Source organism: Triticum aestivum, chromosome 5B, assembly GCF_018294505.1.
Source record: "Triticum aestivum cultivar Chinese Spring chromosome 5B, IWGSC CS RefSeq v2.1, whole genome shotgun sequence".
NCBI lineage: Eukaryota > Viridiplantae > Streptophyta > Magnoliopsida > Poales > Poaceae > Triticum > Triticum aestivum.
The window spans coordinates 425,412,362-425,418,361 of NC_057807.1; positions in this window are offsets into that span (position 1 = coordinate 425,412,362).

Below are 6,000 nucleotides of genomic sequence, written 5' to 3' on the forward strand. Positions count from 1 at the left end.
GCTTCTGTAATGAGGGAACGGTCACTGAAGAAGAACTAGATACTTGGTAGATGAGAAGGCTGGCAAGGTTGACAGAAGTATATTGGCTATACATTGAATTAAATGTGTACTTTACTAGTAATCCTAGTAGCACCAGGGTATTAAGATACCGGTTCGATTGCTAAGTGTTAGTAACTCGAAATAAAAGAGCTACGGAATAAACGGAGACTAGCTAAAGGTGAGACGACGATGTGTATTGGAAGTGTTTCCAAGGTTGATGTGATCAAGCATCACCTGCTCCGTCTACCATCGAGATTGGTGTTAAACCTAAATAATTGTTATTTGGTGTTTGCGTTGAGCATAGACATGATTGGATTATGTCTATCGCAATACGGTTATTCATTTAAGGAGAATAATGGTTACTCTATTTATTTGAATAATACCTTCAATGGTCTTGCACCTAAAAGAATGGTTTATTGAATCTCAATCGTAGTGATACACATTTTCATGCCAAAAGATATAAGATAGTAATGATAGTACCACTTACTTGTGGCACTACCATGTAAGTCATATTGGTATAAAACGCATGAAGAAGCTCCATGTTGATGGATCTTTGGACTCACTCGTTTTTGACAAGTTTGAGACATGCGAACCATGTCTATTGTTGTATACGCATGAAGAAACTCCATGCAGATGGATCGTTTGGACTCACTTGATTTTGAATCACTTGAGATATGCAAATCATACCACATGGGCAAGATGACTGAAAAGCCTCATTTTCAGTAAGATGGAACAAGATAGCAACTTGTTGGAAGTAACACATTTTGATGTGTGCAGTCCAATGAGTGCTGAGGCATGCAGTGAATATCGTTATGTTCTTACTTCACAGATGATTTGAGTAGATGTTGAGTATATTTACTTGATGAAACACAAGTCTGAATTATTGAAAGGTTCAAGTAATTTCAGAGTGAAGTTGAAGATCTTCGTGACAAGAGGATAAAATGTCGGTGATATGATCATAGAGATGGATATCTGAGTTGCGAGTTTGGTCCACAATTGAGACATTGTGGAAATTGTTTCACAACTAACACCGCCTGGAACACCATAGTGTGATGGTGTGTCCGAACATCATAGATGCACCCTATTGGATATGGGGCATACCATGATGTCTCTTATCGAATTACTACTATCATTCATGGGTTAGGCATTAGAGACAACCACATTCACTTTAATAGGGCACCACATAATTCCGTTGAGATGACACCGTATGAACTATGGTTTAGAGAAACCTAAGCTGTCGTTTCTTGAAAGTTTGGGGCTGCGACGCTTATATGAAAAGGTTTCATCCTGATGAGCTCGAACCCAAAGCGGATAAATACATCTTCATAGGACACCCAAAACAGTTGGGTATACCTCCTATTTCAGATCTGTAAGCAAAAGTGATTGTTTCTAGAAACGGGTCCTTTCTCGAGGAAAAGTTTCTCTCGAAAGAATTGAGTGGGAGGATGGTGGAGACTTGATATGGTTATTGAACCGTCACTACAACTAGTGTGTAGCAGGGCACAGGAAGTTGTTCATGTGGCACCTACACCAATTGAAGTGGAAGCTGATGATAGTGATCATGAAGCTTCGGATCAAGTCACTACCGAACCTCGTGGGACGACAAGGACGCGTACTGCTTCAGAGTGGTACGGTAATCCTGTCTTGGAGGTCATGTTGCTAGACAACAATGAACCTACGAGCTATGGAGAAGCGATGGTGGGCCCGGATTCTGACAAATGGCTCGAGGCCATAAAATCGGATAGAAGATCCATGTATAAAACAAAGTGTAGACTTTGGAAGAACTACTTGATGGTCATAAGACTGTTGGGTACAGATGGATTTTAAAAGGGAATACAGACAATGATGGTAAGTGTCACCATTAACAAAGCTCGACTTGTCGCTAAGATGTTTTCCGACAAGTTCAAGGGGTTGACTACGATGAGACTTTCTCACTCGTAGCGATGCTAAGAGTCTGTTAGAATTAGATTAGCAACTACTGCATTATTTATGAAATCTTGCAGATAGGATGTCAAAAATATAGTTTCCTCGACGATTTTCTTGAAGAAAGGTTGTATCTGATACAACCAGAAGGTTTTGACAATCCTAAAAGATGCTAACAAGTATGCAAAGCTCCAGCAATCCTTCTAAGGACTGGAGTAAGCATCTTGAAGTTGGAATATACGCTTTGATGAGATGATCAAAGATTTTGGATTTATACAAAGTTTATGAGAAACTTGTATTTCCAAAGAAGTGAGTGGGAGCACTGTAGCATTTCTGATGAGTATATGTTGTTGACATATTGTTGACCGGAAATGATGTAGAATTTCTGGAAAGCATATAGGGTTATTTGAAAAGTGTTTTTCAATGGAAAACCTGGATTAAGCTACTTGAACATTGAGCATCAAGATTTATAAGGATAGATCAAAACACTTAATAGTACTTTTAAATGAATACATACCGTGACAAGATTTTGAAGGAGTTCAAAATAGATCAGCAAAGAAGGAGTTCTTGGTTGTGTTATATGGTGTGAGTATTGAGTAAGACTCAAGACGCGACCACGGCAGAAGAGAGAGAAAGGACGAAGGTCGTCCCCTATGCTTCAGACGTAGGCTTTATAGTATGCTATGCTGTGTACCGCACCGGAAGTGTGCCTTGCCATGAGTTAGTCAAGGGGTACAAGAGTGATCCAGGAATGGATCACAGGACAGCGGTCAAACTTATCCTTAGAAACTAGTGGACTAAGGAATTTTCTCGATTATGGAGGTGGTAAAAGAGTTCGTCAGAAAGGGTTACGCCGATGCAAACTTTGACACTAATCCGGATTATTCTAAGTAGTAAACCGGATTCATATAGTAGAACAGTTATTTGGAATAGCTCCAAATAGAGCATGGTAGCTGCATCTAGGAGATGACATAGAGATTTGCAGAGCACACACGGATCTGAAAGGTTCATATCCGTTGACTAATAACCTCTCTCACAAGCGAGATATGATCAAACCCCATGGGTGTCGATTCATAACAATCACATAGTGATGTGAACTAGATCATTGACTCTAGTGCAAGTGGGATACTGTTGGAAATATGCCCTAGAGGCAATAATAAAATGGTTATTATTGTATTTCCTTGTTCATGATAATTGTCTATTATTCATGCTATAATTGTATTGACCGAAAACCGCAATACATGTGTGAATACATAGACCACAATATGTCCCTAGTGAGCCTCTAGTTGACTAGCTCATTGATCAACAGATGGTCATGGTTTCCTGATCATGGACATTGGATGTCATTGATAACGGGATCACATCATTAGGAGAATGATGTGATGGACAAGACCCAATCCTAAGCCTAGCACAAGATCGTGTAGTTCGTATGCTAAAGCTTTTCTAAATGTCAAGTATCTTTTCCTTAGACCATGAGATTGTGCAACTCCCGAATACCGTAGGAATGCTTTGGGTGTACCAAACGTCACAACGTAACTGGGTGGCTATAAAGGTGCACTACGGGTATCTCCGAAAGTGTCTGTTGGGTTGGCACGAATCGAGACTGGGATTTGTCACTCCGTGTGACGGAGAGGTATCTCTGGGCCCACTCGGTAGGACATCATCATCATGTGCACAATGTGATCAAGTAGTTGATCGCGGGATGATGTGTTACGGAACGAGTAAAGAGACTTGCCGGTAACGAGATTGAACAAGGTATCGGCATACCGACGATCGAATCTCGGGCAAGTACTATACCGGTCGACAAAGGGAATTGTATACGGGATTGATTAAATCCTTGACATCGTGGTTCATCCGATGAGATCATTGTGGAACATGTGGGAGCCAACATTGGTATCCATATACCGCTGTTGGTTATTGGCCGGAGAGTTGTCTCAGTCATGTCTGCATGGTTACCGAACCCGTAGGGTCTGCACACTTAAGGTTCGATGATGCTAGGGTTATAGGGAATAGATATACGTGGTTACCGAATGTTGTTCGGAGTCCTGGATGAGATCCCGGACGTCACAAGGAGTTCTGGAATGGTCCGGAGGTAATGATTTATATATGGGAAGTCCTGTTTTGGTTACCGGAAAAGTTTCGGGTACTATCGGTAACGTACCGGGACCACCGGGAGGGTCCCGGGGGTCCACCAGGTGGGGCCACCGGCCCCAGAGGGCTGCATGGGCCAAGTGTGGGAGGGGACCAGCCCCAGGTGGGCTGGTGCGCCCCCACCAGGGCCCAAGGCGCCTAGGGTTGAAAACCCTAGGGGAGGGGGGCGCCTCCACCTTGCTTGGGGGGCAGGTCTCTCCCTCTCCCCCTTTGGCCGCCACCCTAGATGGGATTTAGGGGCTGCCGCACCCCTTGGGGTGGGAACCCTAGAGGGGGCGCAGCCCCCTCCCTTTCCCCTATATATAGTTGAGGTCTAGGGGCTACCCAACACATGAGTTATTCTCTCCAAGGCGCAGCCCTACCTCTCTCCCTCCTCGTCTCTCGTAGTGCTTGGCGAAGCCCTGCTGGAGTACCGCGCTCCTCCACCACCACAACACCGTCGTGCTGCTGCTGGACGGAGTCTTCCCCAACCTCTCCCTCTCTCCTTGCTGGATCAAGACATGGGAGACGTCACTGGGCTGCACGTGTGTTGAACGCGAAGGCGGCGTTGTTCGGCGCTTAGATCGGAATCGACCGCGATCTGAATCGCGGCAAGGGCGGCCACGATGTGCTTCATCTTCGTGGAAAGTCTCTCCCATAGAGTTTCGCCGCCCGCAGTCATGGCGGATGTAGTGCAAGGGAGGAAGATGAGAAGGTGCTTGTGCTGTGGTGTGGAGTTAGCCGGGTGTAGCCGCCTTTAAATAGCGGATTCCGGTGAGGCGAGGCGTCCTGATGCGTCAATGCGCAGCGCCGGAGTGAGTTTCTCGGCCGGTGAGCCTTCTTAATGGTGGCATACAGACGGGCAACGACATTGAACGGGCGTGATAGATAGCCGTCCCGTCCCTTTCGGGTCACGCGTCTCCGGCATTGAACATGCGTGGACACCAGAGACACATCGCGGGCGGCGCCCTCGGCCGACGCGCCGCTTCAATTGCGGTAGCACTGAGAGGTTGCGTCCGCCTTGAGCCGTGTTCAATGTTGAGCGGCGCGCTTTATAGTGGCATGAATGCGGGCGGCTGACGCCGGGCAGGAACACACGCGGGGTGAGGGAGGAGGGGTTTTGATGGGTCAGGGCGGTCAGAAGCGGATGTAGGATCGGTTTAGACTCCCGTAAATCCTCTCACGTTTATCTTCGATTTATGGAAGAAATCACATTCAAACCACGCCGCGGACTGATGCAAAGCTGCATTGGATGGCTTCCGCTACGGTGCAGACGCACGGGGAGGTTTGCGGGTAAACCTGGGCAAACGTCGGGTCGGGCCGGGTTTCGGGCCGGGCTTGTAAAAGCCCGACCTTCATTTCTCAAGCCCGAGCCCTGCCTGAAGCCCGAAATACTTCATATTTTCAAGCCTGAGCACGGCCCGAAATCAAGCCCGAAAGCCCGGCCCGAATGCTGGTTTTTAGTACGTGCACGTGGAAGCCCGGCCCGAAGCCCGAAAGCCCGGCCCGAAATACGGAAAAATTAAAGCCCGAGCCCGGCCCGAACTATCTTTTGGGCTGCAAAACAAAGCCCGAGCCTGGCCCGAATGTTAAGCCCGGCCCGGGTTTTTCGGGCCAGGTCGTCGGGCCGGGCTGCCCATGCAAGACGGGCAAGAAAGGTTTTTTGTGTGTGTGTGTGCGCTCCGGTTGAGTGATGGTGGATCATAGTAGATGGTCATTCAGTGGCACTGTTTTTACTTGTACCTTTTTCTGGCATGAGAAGATGTAGCAGCACTCCACAGTTTGATCGCAGGCGTGTCAGGCTTCTTGTTGCCGAAAAGCGAAAGGCACCCACGGCAGGCACGCAGCGTGCTGTCAGTGAGTAGCCTGCCTCAGCCTGCAGGCGGCCTTTTTGTCGACGTCCCTTCC